Genomic DNA, 16,865 nt, shown 5'->3' on the forward strand with positions numbered 1-16,865 from the left:
GCCGCCACAACGTGAGAGGAACAAACGTGTGTGTCTTACCTCACAATGCCCGCAGTCACGGCACTTCAGTCAGTGACTCCAGGTTTGTGTATGCCATACACTCTTTGCCACTATGTTATCACCGACCACAATGAATCGCTGTCCCTTGTACTATTTGAATAACACTGCAACAGTCACACTCAAACTCAGTTTTCACAAGTTGAACAAAAGAAAATAAATTAGTGTAAAATGCGTACTAGGTTTCCTTTGGCTAAAGTTTGAATGTGTCTCTGGGCATGGAATGCCAGGTTTGCTGGGGTCAGATTAATTTATTGCAAAGGACAGAGGAGCATGGAATGTTGTAACCTGAGTAGTATAGGGAATGACAGTCCGAAAACACTTCACATATAGAGTGTGCTAAAGCTAAGCAAAGCTAAGCAAAAGCTAAGCAAAAGCTAAATTCCTTAGCTTTGCTTAGCTTTTGCTTAGCTTTGCTTAGCTTTAGCACACTCTATATGTGAAGTGTTTTCGGACTGTCATTCCCTATACTACTACCTGTATAAAGTAAGTATCATGTGTATTTTGTTGTTAGAAACCCCGGAACCTAGGAGGACGTTAACGCGAGGTCATGGAGCACACGATCCTGGCGTCAAAGATTGCACTGAGTCAACAGACTTGACACGAGTATTCTGGGTGGGAGGGGCGCACCATGGCACACGTCGGCTCAGGCAGGGGACGAGGGTGAAGGGTAGTAGGGACAGAGGCAGATACTGATGGGTGGTAGGGACAGAGGCAGATACTGATGGGTGGTATGGACAGAGGCAGATACTGATGGGTAGTAGGGACAGAGGCAGATACTGATGGGTGGTAGGGACAGAGGCAGATACTGATGGGTAGTAGGGACAGAGGCAGATACTGATGGGTGGTAGGGACAGAGGCAGATACTGATGGGTGGTATGGACAGAGGCTGATACTGATGGGTAGTAGGGACAGAGGCAGATACTGATGGGTGGTAGGGACAGAGGCAGATACTGATGGGTAGTAGGGACAGAGGCAGATACTGATGGGTAGTAGGGACAGAGGCAGATACTGATGGGTGGTAGGGACAGAGGCAGATACTGATGGGTAGTAGGGACAGAGGCAGATACTGATGGGTAGTAGGGACAGAGGCAGATACTGATGGGTAGTAGGGACAGAGGCAGATACTGATGGGTAGTAGGGACAGAGGCAGATACTGATGGGTGGTAGGGACAGAGGCAGATACTGATGGGTAGTAGGGACAGAGGCAGATACTGATGGGTAGTAGGGACAGAGGCAGATACTGATGGGTGGTAGGGACAGAGGCAGATACTGATGGGTGGTAGGGACAGAGGCTGATACTGATGGGTAGTAGGGACAGAGGCAGATACTGATGGGTAGTAGGGACAGAGGCAGATACTGATGGGTGGTATGGACAGAGGCAGATACTGATGGGTAGTAGGGACAGAGGCAGATACTGATGGGTGGTAGGGACAGAGGCAGATACTGATGGGTAGTAGGGACAGAGGCAGATACTGATGGGTAGTAGGGACAGAGGCAGATACTGATGGGTAGTAGGGACAGAGGCAGATACTGATGGGTGGTATGGACAGAGGCAGATACTGATGGGTGGTATGGACAGAGGCAGATACTGATGGGTAGTAGGGACAGAGGCAGATACTGATGGGTAGTAGGGACAGAGGCAGATACTGATGGGTAGTAGGGACAGAGGCAGATACTGATGGGTAGTAGGGACAGAGGCAGATACTGATGGGTAGTAGGGACAGAGGCAGATACTGATGGGTAGTAGGGACAGAGGCAGATACTGATGGGTAGTAGGGACAGAGGCAGATACTGATGGGTAGTAGGGACAGAGGCAGATACTGATGGGTAGTAGGGACAGAGGCAGATACTGATGGGTAGTAGGGACAGAGGCAGATACTGATGGGTGGTAGGGACAGAGGCAGATACTGATGGGTGGTAGGGACAGAGGCAGATACTGATGGGTGGTAGGGACAGAGGCAGATACTGATGGGTAGTAGGGACAGAGGCAGATACTGATGGGTGGTAGGGACAGAGGCAGATACTGATGGGTGGTAGGGACAGAGGCAGATACTGATGGGTGGTATGGACAGAGGCAGATACTGATGGGTAGTAGGGACAGAGGCAGATACTGATGGGTAGTAGGGACAGAGGCAGATACTGATGGGTAGTAGGGACAGAGGCAGATACTGATGGGTAGTAGGGACAGAGGCTGATACTGATGGGTGGTATGGACAGAGGCTGATACTGATGGGTAGTAGGGACAGAGGCAGATACTGATGGGTAGTAGGGACAGAGGCAGATACTGATGGGTAGTAGGGACAGAGGCTGATACTGATGGGTGGTATGGACAGAGGCTGATACTGATGGGTAGTAGGGACAGAGGCAGATACTGATGGGTAGTAGGGACAGAGGCAGATACTGATGGGTAGTAGGGACAGAGGCAGATACTGATGGGTGGTAGGGACAGAGGCAGATACTGATGGGTGGTATGGACAGAGGCAGATACTGATGGGTAGTAGGGACAGAGGCAGATACTGATGGGTGGTAGGGACAGAGGCTGATACTGATGGGTAGTAGGGACAGAGGCAGATACTGATGGGTAGTAGGGACAGAGGCAGATACTGATGGGTAGTAGGGACAGAGGCAGATACTGATGGGTAGTAGGGACAGAGGCAGATACTGATGGTTAGTAGGGACAGAGGCAGATACTGATGGGTGTGTTATAGTGTCTAATTCAGGACAGCCGTGTCCAAATATTTCTACAGACCAAAAACTATATGATACAAAGGCTATATGATATTTAGTAATTATTATTCAATCTGCAATCTTGATCTTTATCACTACGGCAGAGTGCATTGTTTTGTCAGCTACCTTGTTCCTCTTTGTCACTTCCATTAATTACTGTATATGACATTTATGGCCTTTATTGGTCATCCCCCTTGGCTGTGTCGGTCATCACATCAATTGTAGAAGGAGGTGCTATTGTTTCTCTATCTGTCCTTTGTTGAATCTTTGCTGGTCTATTGTTGTTAAAAACTATACATATGTATGCTCACATCTATACTGTACGTGGGAGGTGGGATGTGAGTGTGGAGACCGGCATTCCGACTGGCTTTGTAGGGACGTCAGCGAGCAGGATTATGCCGCTTGCAGGAAAGGCCCTGGGGTTGAGCTGGAAGTCCGCTCACCTCATTCATGTATACTTGTTTGTCATGTCTTGTGAAACCAACTAAAGAAGTTTTAACAACTAAACTATGCTTTCGTCTTCATCAACGTATTCATTTGTCTTCGTCAACGTAATGTTCATCTAAGCACGAGCTATTTCTCCAGTCATCCTGTCCATGAGCCATCCACCCGTTGACAGGTGGTAGGGACAGAGGCAGATATTGATGGGACCTGGGTGATATTGGTGCACGTTAGAGAAGAGGGAGGAGGGTGGTTAGAACAGAGGTAGATATCGGTGCATGTTATACGTCGAGCCAGGGAAAGACTGTGAAGGGTGGAAGGGACAGAGGCAGATATTGATGGGTGATATTGATGCATGTTATACGTCGTTTTAGGGGAAGAGGGTGAAGGGTGGTAGGGACAGAGGCAGATGTTGATGGGTGATATTGGTGCACGTTATACGTCGTTTTAGGGGAAGAGGGTGAGATGTGGTAGGGACAGAGGCAGATGTTGATGGGTGATATTGGTGCACGTTATACGTCGTTTTAGGGGAAGAGGGTGAGATGTGGTAGGGACAGAGGCAGATGTTGATGGGTGATATTGGTGCACGTTATACGTCGTTTTAGGGGAAACGGGTGAGGGGTGGTAGGGACAGAGGCAGATGTTGATGGTTGATATTGGTGCACGTTATACGTCGTTTTAGGGGAAGAGGGTGAAGGGTGGTAGGGACAGAGGCAGATGTTGATGGGTGATATTGGTGCACGTTATACGTCGTTTTAGGGGAAAAGGGTGAGATGTGGTAGGGACAGAGGCAGATGTTGATGGGTGATACTGGTGCACGTTATACGTCGTTTTAGGGGAAAAGGGTGAGATGTGGTAGGGACAGAGGCAGATGTTGATGGGTGATACTGGTGCACGTTATACGTCGTTTTAGGGGAAGAGGGTGAAGGGTGGTAGGGACAGAGGCAGATGTTGATGGGTGATATTGGTGCACGTTATACGTCGTTTTAGGGGAAGAGGGTGAGGGGTGGTAGGGACAGAGGCAGATGTTGATGGGTGATATTGGTGCACGTTATACGTCGTTTTAGGGGAAGAGGGTGAAGGGTGGTAGGGACAGAGGCAGATGTTGATGGGTGATATTGGTGCACGTTATACGTCGTTTTAGGGGAAAAAGGGTGAAGGGTGGTAGGGACAGAGGCAGATGTTGATGGGTGATATTGGTGCACGTTATACGTCGTTTTAGGGGAAGAGGGTGAGGGGTGGTAGGGACAGAGGCAGATGTTGATGGGTGATATTGGTGCACCTTATACGTCGTTTTAGGGGAAGAGGGTGAAGGGTGGTAGGGACAGAGGCAGATGTTGATGGGTGATATTGGTGCACGTTATACGTCGTTTTAGGGGAAGAGGGTGAGGGGTGGTAGGGACAGAGGCAGATGTTGATGGGTGATATTGGTGCACCTTATACGTCGTTTTAGGGGAAGAGGGTGAAGGGTGGTAGGGACAGAGGCAGATGTTGATGGGTGATATTGGTGCACGTTATACGTCGTTTTAGGGGAAAAGGGTGAGGGGTGGTAGGGACAGAGGCAGATGTTGATGGGTGATATTGGTGCACGTTATACGTCGTTTTAGGGGAATAAGGTGAAGGGTGGTAGGGACAGAGGCAGATGTTGATGGGTGATATTGGTGCACGTTATACGTCGTTTTAGGGGAAGAGGGTGAGGGGTGGTAGGGACAGAGGCAGATGTTGATGGGTGATATTGGTGCACGTTATACGTCGTTTTAGGGGAAGAGGGTGAGGGGTGGTAGGGACAGAGGCAGATATTAATGCACGTTATACGTCGGGTCAGGGGAAGTGAACAGAGCAGATTATGGAGTACGTATTGAAGTGTACACATGTCAGTGTGTTAGACTGTAGAAATGTCAATGTGAATGTATTAGACTGTAGACAGGTCAGTGTGAATGCATTGAACTGTAGACAGGTCAATGTGAAGGTATTAGACTGTAGACAGGTCAGTGTGAAGGTATTAGACTGTAGACAGGTCAGTGTGAAGGTATTAGACTGTAGAAATGTCAATGTGAATGTATTAGACTGTAGACAGGTCAATGTGAAGGTATTAGACTGTAGACAGGTCAATGTGAAGGTATTAGACTCTACATTGGTTTTATTGGAGTTGATGATTTTGACTTGTGTAGAATTTCGCTTGTACTCTTGTACTGGGAACGGCAGCATTAACTCTTCACGTTTCTAAAGAAACTAAAGCGGACTGGTGCTTTTACGGTCTCCTTGAGTTTTCAGTCATCGATGGCGGCAGGTTGGTGTTACCTCAACTGGTAACTGTGGGTTAGGTGGATGTAACTGTAAGAGGTCTGGGCTTCGGCTGTTGTTGGTTACTGGATCAAGTACTTTGTCAGCTCAGATGTTGCCTCTTTGATTTCTAGGCATACTTTACACTTGAAGAATAGGAGAAATGTACAGACTGAGGCTGCAGAAACTAGATCAGTTCACGTTGCCACAAACGGTTCTGCGTTCGGTGTTGTAGTGAAAGTTCTTCAGACTGTTTTCAGTGTCAGACCAAAGATATGCGTAGAATGAGCTTTTATGCGAATTTCCTGTTCGTGTTCAGCATGAACTTTTACATTTTTGTCCGATGCGTCCTCTACATCACCAATTTGACCTTGAATCTGAGCCATGCAGGGTAACAACAGATTGTATCATTTAACGTGTTTAAGACGGATAGCGGAATGGAACTACCTCCCTCCGAACAGACACTACGCCATGTAGCTGGACCTTCAACAGGACATTGACAGCCGATTTACAATGTGAACGACATTAGCAGGATTAGTGACTTTTGACTTAGATTGCATGTGACACCGAATCAAGGAATTTTAATTGCAGGACGATCATAACCCACGGGTGCCAATACAAACACTACATACACACGCGCGCACACGCACGCACACACACACATCAGAACTTTGCGGTTAGTGCACATGCCTGTTCGTCACGTGAAACACCATGAATGGGCCCAACGAAAGTGGATCTCGGTTTGTCAAAACGTTTGATATGCAACTGTACAACTATGAAGTGTTCATTAATCCGACATGTTGAAAACAAGTGTTCTTTCCGACATCCGATGTCGAATTCTCTACACTGAAGGCCACCGACCGCATGAATTCGATTAAACGTGTGTTTTCTTGAACAGCTAACAATGTCAACAAATAATCTAGTCGTGGTGTTTGGAACAATGTAAATCGTTGCCGCCTTCTTCCCAAGTGCAGCCACGTGGCAGGTCAGTATCCCCAACTCTACCTAAACACCGTCTAACACCTCAGTTCTTCATCCAGGATCCTATCACAGTATGACTCAATCCTCCCACGCAGTGCATACCGGCCAGATCAGTGGGACGAACTGAGGTCTCTAACTATCCCAACAACGACACTGTATCTTTAACTACCTCAAGGACGACAACACTGCAAATGTAACTAACTCAAAGACGACACTTCATCTGCATGTACCTCCCAGATGACGAAGAAACTGCAACTACCTCACAGACGACACCGCAGTTATGTCCACCTCAAGGACAACACTGCAACAGCAACTACCTCACAGACGACAATGCGATCCTTCAACTGTAACTACTTCACATACGATACTGCTACTGCAACTACCTCAAAAATGACACTGTAACTGTAACTACATCAAAGACGCCACTGCAACTGTAACTACCTCAAGCACGACACTGCAACTGTACCTACCTCACAGACAACACTGCAACTGTACCTACCTCACAGACAACACTGCAACTGTACCTACCTCACAGACGACACTGCAGTTGTAACTACCCCACACACGGCAATGCGATCTTTCAACAATAACTGCCTCACAGACGACACTGTAACTGTAATTACCTCAAGTACGACACTGCAACTGTACCTACCTCACAGACAACACTGCAACTGTACCTACCTCACAGACAACATTGCAACTGTACCTACCTCACAGACAACACTGCAACTGTACCTACCTCACAGACAACACTGCAACTGTACCTACCTCACAGACGACACTGCAACTGTACCTACCTCACAGACGACACTGTAACTGTACCTACCTCACAGACAACACTGCAACTGTACCTACCTCACAGACAACATTGCAACTGTACCTACCTCACAGACAACATTGCAACTGTACCTACCTCACAGACAACACTGCAACTGTACCTACCTCACAGACAACACTGCAACTGTACCTACCTCACAGACAACACTGCAACTGTACCTACCTCACAGACAACACTGCAACTGTACCTACCTCACAGACGACACTGCAGCTGTACCTACCTCACAGACGACACAGCAGCTGTACCTACCTCACAGACACCACTGCAACTGTACCTACCTCACAGACAACACTGCAACTGTACCTACCTAACAGACGACACTGAAACTGTACCTACCTCACAGACAACACTGCAACTGTACCTACCTCACAGACGACACTGCAGTTGTAACTACCCTACAGACGGCAATGCGATCTTTCAACAATAACTGCCTCACAGACGACACTGTAACTGTAATTACCTCAAGTACGACACTGCAACTGTACCTACCTCACAGACAACACTGCAACTGTACCTACCTCACAGACGACACTGCAACTGTACCTACCTCACAGACAACACTGCAACTGTACCTACCTAACAGACGACACTGAAACTGTACCTACCTCACAGACAACACTGCAACTGTACCTACCTCACAGACAACACTGCAACTGTACCTACCTCACAGGCGACACTGCAACTGTACCTACCTCACAGACAACACTGCAACTGTACCTACCTCACAGACGACACTGCAACTGTACCTACCTCACAGACGACACAGCAGCTGTACCTACCTCACAGACAACACTGCAACTGTACCTACCTCACAGACAACACTGCAACTGTAACTACCTAACAGACGACACTGAAACTGTACCTACCTCACAGACAACACTGCAACTGTACCTACCTCACAGACAACACTGCAACTGTACCTACCTCACAGACACCACTGCAACTGTACCTACCTCACAGACAACACTGCAACTGTACCTACCTCACAGACGACACAGCAGCTGTACCTACCTCACAGACACCACTGCAACTGTACCTACCTCACAGACAACACTGCAACTGTAACTACCTAACAGACGACACTGAAACTGTACCTACCTCACAGACAACATTGCAACTGTACCTACCTCACAGACAACACTGCAACTGTACCTACCTCACAGACAACACTGCAACTGTAACTACCTAACAGACGACACTGCAACTGTACCTACCTCACAGACAACATTGCAACTGTACCTACCTCACAGACAACACTGCAACTGTACCTACCTCACAGACAACACTGCAACTGTACCTACCTCACAGACGACACTGCAACTGTACCTACCTCACAGACGACACTGCAACTGTACCTACCTCACAGACAACACTGCAACTGTACCTACCTCACAGACAACATTGCAACTGTACCTACCTCACAGACAACATTGCAACTGTACCTACCTCACAGACAACACTGCAACTGTACGTACCTCACAGACAACACTGCAACTGTACCTACCTCACAGACAACATTGCAACTGTACCTACCTCACAGACAACACTGCAACTGTACCTACCTCACAGACGACACTGCAGCTGTACCTACCTCACAGACGACACAGCAGCTGTACCTACCTCACAGACACCACTGCAACTGTACCTACCTCACAGACAACACTGCAACTGTACCTACCTAACAGACGACACTGTAACTGTACCTACCTCACAGACAACACTGCAACTGTACCTACCTCACAGACGACACTGCAGTTGTAACTACCCTACAGACGGCAATGCGATCTTTCAACAATAACTGCCTCACAGACGACACTGTAACTGTAATTACCTCAAGTACGACACTGCAACTGTACCTACCTCACAGACAACACTGCAACTGTACCTACCTCACAGACGACACTGCAACTGTACCTACCTCACAGACAACACTGCAACTGTACCTACCTAACAGACGACACTGAAACTGTACCTACCTCACAGACAACACTGCAACTGTACCTACCTCACAGACAACACTGCAACTGTACCTACCTCACAGGCGACACTGCAACTGTACCTACCTCACAGACAACACTGCAACTGTACCTACCTCACAGACGACACTGTAACTGTACCTACCTCACAGACAACACTGCAACTGTACCTACCTCACAGACGACACAGCAGCTGTACCTACCTCACAGACACCACTGCAACTGTACCTACCTCACAGACAACACTGCAACTGTACCTACCTAACAGACGACACTGAAACTGTACCTACCTCACAGACACCACTGCAACTGTACCTACCTCACAGACGACACTGTAACTGTACCTACCTCACAGACACCACTGCAACTGTACCTACCTCACAGACAACACTGCAACTGTACCTACCTCACAGACGACACAGCAGCTGTACCTACCTCACAGACACCACTGCAACTGTACCTACCTCACAGACAACACTGCAACTGTAACTACCTAACAGACGACACTGAAACTGTACCTACCTCACAGACAACACTGCAACTGTACCTACCTCACAGACAACACTGTAACTGTACCTACCTCACAGACGACACTGCAGCTGTAGCTACCTCACAGACGACACAGCAGCTGTAACTACCTCACAGACGACACAGCAGCTGTACCTACCTCACAGATGACAGACGACGCTGCTACGGTAACTGCATCAAGGAAGAAACTGTATTTACCTTAACGACGACACTGAAAATGTGTTAACCTAACAGACATCACTGCAGATTTATCTGTGGCTGCACTTTGGAAACACTTTATCTTATAATGAAATAGTTGGTACCAGTTGGTCAACTTCAAAATGAGCGTATAGTTCATTATGGGACAATTCTGCAATATACCGTGGGCACAGTATACTCTAGTTGTGCCAGAAATGCGTGCCCCTGTCCAAGCGTATTGTACGCTATGCTGCCGCTGTGCACTATACTTTGGTACGCTATTAGGTTACTCTTGCTAGAGATTACTTGTGATTTGAGTGTATCCAAATACCGGTTCCAGTAGTATTAAGGCACACACACGTGCGCCCTACTTCTCCACATCTGGCGGCTTTGTCGTGACACGCTGAATGACTCTATTTTCCAGGACAGGGTAGGATTTCTTGATCTGTCCCCGACCTGGTTAATCCCAAAACATATATCGGCATTTATTGCTGTCATTACATGACCTGATTGACTGTATCTAGGTCTCGGCAGAACATTCTGTGTTTTTGGTACACCTGGGCGTGGTGGCCTTTGAAGTTGCCGCCAGGTGAGGCTGTGTCACGTGCACCATGTGAGGTCATGACCCCGAACACTTGTGTTATCACGGATCGCCGTAACTCTTAGCTTTTTATCCTGTAAATCTTCTCTCTGTTTGAGCTTTCGCCACAGCTGACGAAAGTTTGTTTAAATACCTCTCCATCTGGATGAGAGAGGAGACCCGGAGGAACAGACCATGTGAAGCACTAGCCCGCTGCAAGGGCAACTTGCCTTTCATATCAAATAATTCTATATATACTCCACGAGGAAAAACAGCATAAGGCACGCCAGAGGTACCGAGGCACATCGCTAGATTTTAATCAAATCCATGAGTTAACAGTTTCCATATAAAACTAACATCCCTCTATTGGTGTTATCTTACTGCTATTTTCGTCGCCGTCAGACCTCTTGCTGAATCAGTAACATAAAGAGGACGATGTCGTTACATTGTCTGTATCATTTGAAGACAGATGCTATTTTACTTCCGCTTCACAGACATCACGGACGAGCTGAGTTGATGAATATGTGGGAGCGTTTTGGAAGGTACAGTAGGGATAGGTATAGGATGTAGTCGGGGTGCTGCAGAGTGTCTAGGGAGGGAATGGCAGAGCAGGGGTGGATCGTAGGATGTTACACATAAGGGTTATATCCGGTTGAGAACAGGGCACCCTGTTAAGAGTATAAGTAGAGAGTGAGTTTAGGTTTACGCCGCTTTTAGCAATTTTCTGTCTCTGAAATTAACATATTTTACAGAAAAAACACTGTTCATGGAATATGATAAAAATATGATGACACGAGGGCCACAGACTTTCTTCATTTTCAGAAACTGTGGAAATCTAGACTTGTCACATATTCTAGACTTTCATGGAGTTTCCTAGATATATTTTCAGGGTCTGTATGACAGAGTGCCGCCATTGTTCAACGGACATGGTCTACATATCACCCCATGAATTCACACCACTGGAGACACTGGAAAAGACACCTTGCGCTGTAATAGCTGCATAACCTATACCGTCTTCTCCAGTGTTCTGTACTCCAGAGGAAGGGGGCAGGAAGAATCCGTATTCAAGAGAAGTATACTGCTTGCACACCCATCTGGCAACACGGCCATTTGCAGCTTGCGTCTGTGAGCGCCAGTTTGGAGCTAGTGAAGTCCAGCTGGGCACTGACACAAGCATCCATGTAGTTTCACTACACAGTGATATCTCACCTGATTCCTGACTTTATACCTGCCGGGTAACCCCAGCAACGTACATCAGATTACGTAACAATGCAACATAAACGTTGTCTAATGTCGGAATACTTGTCTCCCATTAACATTACTGGGAATCTCTTGAACACCACCAGATAACAATAAAGACGTGTACAGGGGTGTGGCGTGACATGTGACCCACTTCCTCCTTTAGTAGCTCCAGATGGAGATGTTATCGGGGAGGTGGGGTGACGAGGGGGTGGGATGTTACAAGTTACAGAAACACCTGCTGGTGCTGCTGTGCCTTCACCAGTGTTACGTCTATGTGTTTGTTGTATGGGCATGAGGCCGCAAAGAGTTAGTAAATTCTGTCTGCCTATCTGTCTATCTATCTATTTATCTATCTATCTATCTATCTGTCTGTCTGTCTGTAACATGGAGCCCTGAGTACTTGTACCGAAGTACTGATCCCCATATGCCGCAAAGACAGGTTGTTTGTCAACTCTTACATCACATGTGTTACAAGAACATAAGCATTAGAATACTTTCTTTCAACATCCACCTTTTCTGTGTAATAAGAGATTTATGCGGCCTGTATTAGACATGTTCAGTACGTGATATGGGAGTAGTTTGGGGCATACATTGCTCCTTCTATGTATTCCAACCAGAGAAATGCCCGTGACATTTTTCGTAATGGATGGCATCTTCAGAGATGTATAATTTAGCATTGTGTTTCAGATCTTGTAATTGGTCGTGTTCCAGTATTGTGGGCGACCTATACACGACCTACGCTCCTTACATTGCTATATGCAGTCGACCGATACTTGGACACTTCATCGACGTAGAGGTGTTCTGTTACTCTGAGGACACCAGATAGCCGTTACTGGGCACGGAATAGGGTTTTACTCCATAACAATCGGTTTCAATGGCGTCACCTGTCACGTGTGTAGGTTCGGGAAGAAATTGCTATTGGATGAACTGTAGTTGAGAGTTATGTGCCCTTGGCAATAAATATACACAGACTGCGAAACAACAAACACGTTACATGGTGGCTAATCTACAACAGTGGTGTCTGTATGTGCAGCCTCTGGGGAAATGCTTGTGGTATTGAGGACCTATAATATCATGGATGGCACTTCCGGCGGATGTGTGAACCGTCTTTGTCCACATGTGCACATCCGCTCTAAAAATGCGTTGCATTATGCCATTAGACGACAAGTGCCCAGTGTTGGTGACTAGTAACAAAGTTGTTGAACTATGGTCACAAATAAATTATAGAAATATTAAACCTGCTGCATGATTGCAACTTAATTAGGACCAAAGTGCCGGGCAGGTATTGTTTCTCTAGGGAGAAAGAACAAATCATAAAAGAGAAACACGTATAGCTGACCGCCCTAGAGAGGCCACTATTGTGAAGGGACCGTGTTTAATCAGTCATCATAGGTCTGAGACATTGCAAGATAATGGCGCCGTGCATAGGTATACATGTGTGTAGCAAGTGTCGGAGTAGTATACACATGTAGGTATTTCTTACCCAAAAAGGAAACAGGATTGTCTTTAAATATTTTGAACTATACTGACATTAGCGCCATCCAAACATCGATATCTGCAGGTTTCATGGTTACAATGTGTCAAGTCCATTTCTGGTGTCCCCCAGGGTCATAGTGCTGGAATAGTGCTAAAAGCGGCGTAAAACCATATTCACTCACACACTTATTCATGGTTACGAATATGACGATTAATGATAATAATGTTCTCATGTCCTCCTCTCGACAAAATGTGTTTGTTCGCAAGGTGTGTCTGACACCTTCATGGATCTGCATGTACATTGTAATAAGCTTCCCCACAACCTGGCTAGTCTCAGTGTTCCACACACTACATGAACTGCTTCTAATACAAGCACAGCGTACATTGACCGTGTTTGTGCATGTGGTTTGTCGGCGTCTGTCTTGCAATGTTGGAGAGATATTGTGTGAAATATTAGTCTACGGAACCGATGGGAGGAGTGCTTTGTCTTGGGTAAATAAACCCAGAACAGGAACGACAATAATTCGTCAGTTTTGCATTAAAATCACATTTTGTAATGTTCGAAAAAACGTATTCCTTTAGTAAGGTACACAATATGATGTTGATAAAAATAATTTAATTTCCCGAGCAGGCACCCACACTTCAGGAATGAAGTATCTCCTAGTTGGGGGTATTTACATATCCAGAAGGCCCATGTCCCTATTTGGGGTTACGTTGATGGCAAACATGGCCACGTGACCAGAGCGGCATATTCAGGGTTCCGGTGTATTGTCTACTCGGGGGCGACGGCCGATGCCATACTGATTCTATTTTAACTTAATGAGCGAGTTAGTGAGTGTGTGTGTGAATGAGTGAGTGCATTTCGAATTCGTAGTCCAGCATTCGTCGTGTGATGGCGGAAGATAGCCTTGCAGATTTTGCCTTTTGAGGAATATAACAACATATAACAGTAATGTGATCTCCCTAGATTTACCAATGACCCCTGCACACAAAGGAGACTTTAAGGTTACGACTGATGTAATCTGCTTGTTGTTCTCTCTGTTGGCCTTGTTGTTTTGTGTACAGGTACTCAAGGTCATGTTTTAGTTTTGTTGCATTCAGGAACTCGTTATTGCCATTTTACCTGGGTAAACCACCACGCCACATTGACCTATTTAACATTGGGTAAACCACCACGCCACATTGACCTATTTAACATTGGGTAAACCACCACGCCACATTGACCTATTTAACATTGGGTAAACCACCACGCCACATTGACCTATTTAACATTGGGTAAACCACCACGCCACATTGACCTATTTAACATTGGGTAAATCACTCCTCCACAATGACCTACTTCATGCTGGTATATCCACTGCACCACAGTGAAATACTTCATGCTGGGTAAATCATCGCACCATGTTGACCTATTTAACGTTGGGTTAACAACACCATTGTGACCTATCTCATGATGAGTAAACTACTACACCACATTCACCTATTTCATGATGAGCAAATTACTACACCACATTGACCTATTTAACATAGAAAAACCCACCTCAAACACAGTGATCTACTTCATATAGATTTATAGAAAACTTTGATGTAACAACTGGATTCAGTGACATAGCATTTGCGCGACATTTTTCACATTACGAACCTGAGTGACATTAGTTTCCACGGGTGAATGTTGTGTGAGGTATAGAATCTGAGTGACATTAGTTTCCACTGGTGAATGTTGTGTGAGATATAGAATGTGAGTGACATTAGGTTCCACTGGTGAATGTTGTGTGAGGTATAGAATGTGAGTGACATTAGTTTCCACAATACTGTCAGTTCAACAAGCTGTATGGAACATTTGTCTTTGTGTACAGACCGTAACGATACACAGTGCGATAAAGCCACACGTCACTTGTAGTGGCCTTTGACGCCATGGTGCTAATAGCAACCTGACTATTTGTCAAGTCATCAAGTCGTTCACTGAGAATTGGAGTCAAAGGGGCACCTGTCAGGAGGAACATGAAAGATGTGAGCAAGGGCGAATACCACCGACAGCTCAGCTCACCCCCTCCCTACCTTCCTTCAAAGCCGGATGCCTTGGTTTGAGACATTGCTGCATTCATTGCAGTGAAGTAGTTGTGTACAACGCCCAGTCTCCGAGTAGCTGATCGCCCAGTCTCAGAGTAGCTGACTGTCCGTATTGCTATTAGGAAAATACCAGCTCCGGGGGAGTTGATACTCGTGATTCTTATTGTGATATTTTTTGCTCAGACGACTGAAGACCAACCTTTGGCAGCATTTACCAAAGATAGCGGATCCTGTTGCAGGTGCATCTGTTTACCATTAAGTTTAAAAACAAATTGTCAGAGATGAATGTGAAGGAAAGAGCCCACATCACAACCGTGATTCTGGAAGGCAGTTCAAAGTATAGAAATTATATCTGAAAATACATCCTTCTGCTCTAGAATTGTGAGAAGACGCTTGTAATAAATGGGAATGTGCACGCAACTACAGTCGCTGTCCCCAAATGTGAGGTAGGAACTATGTTCGGCTCCAGCTGGTTGACAGTGAGACAAGTTAAGCCACCTCATCAGGTGCAACAGTGTGAATCCATTGTGACGCAACAATATTGACGTCATAGTAGAGAACATTTACGTCACAGGCTCTGATACCATGTAACATTTACAGTAACTGTGAATGCCATTTGTCCATGTCACACCACAACCATGACACAATAATGTCTGTTTGCATAATAATATGCTGGAAGTTTAGGTCGACGTGCTTATTCCTGTTGCAACACATGAATGTGTGTGGCCCGGTGCTCAATGTGTTACAGCTTAGAGAGCTGACACCCTGTGTGTGATGGGGAGTCGCGCGTTATGTCGGTGCATGTGTCTGCTTTGTTACACGGGGCGCCGTCATCACTGGAAATACCACGAGTCAACACTGGAATCCTACCTCTAACACCTCGCTAACACACCCCTTGTATCGGCTTCTAACTATGCAGATTGATCCTATTTTCGTTGTAAAAGGAATGCACGTCTCTGGTTATGTATGGACTAGGAGACCTGTGATTGACGAGTTTCATAGGATAACGTTCAGAAGACAGTCTCCGTCCAACAGAACCATCCAAGTGGTGCTGTGTCCGGGACTTCACACCACATGGTCAAGGGGAAAGAGGGGAAACCTGGACTTCATGCGAGTACTATTGTGAACAGTGTAGTGTGTCTAATATATTGTTATATATTGTCTGTAATAAGGTTTCAAACTCGCCAAGATCGGATGGTTTTGGATAACACATGTCATCGTGCCAAAGTTGCTTAGATCGATGATCATGCTGTTGATTACTGGATAATCTCTCCTGACTCGATTATTTATAAACCACTGGAAAACTGCTGTACAGCAATAACTACCAACCGCCCCTTACTCATTTGAATACTGAGAAGGCCTACTGAGTTAATAGGCATACATGATGACATTGTCACCAGGAATCAATTGTTAGGACTACAGTATAACAATAAAATATGTGTGTGCGTGCATGTGTGTGTGTGTGTGCATGTCTGTGTGCGTGCGT

The 16,865-nt window shown here is 46.1% G+C and overlaps 1 protein-coding gene and 1 pseudogene across 1 annotated transcript in view; one reads left to right on the top strand and one right to left on the bottom strand.

The window, feature by feature from the left end:
- The window catches only part of LOC137292128 (uncharacterized), a 33,775-nt pseudogene extending 30,536 nt beyond the window's left edge, over positions 1-3,239 (bottom strand).
- LOC137290580 (large ribosomal subunit protein uL13m-like) overlaps positions 1-16,865 on the top strand; it is a 421,196-nt gene that overhangs the window by 224,473 nt on the left and 179,858 nt on the right. The window lies entirely within an intron of this gene.

This window comes from Haliotis asinina, chromosome 7 (assembly GCF_037392515.1).
Source record: "Haliotis asinina isolate JCU_RB_2024 chromosome 7, JCU_Hal_asi_v2, whole genome shotgun sequence".
Lineage (NCBI taxonomy): Eukaryota > Metazoa > Mollusca > Gastropoda > Lepetellida > Haliotidae > Haliotis > Haliotis asinina.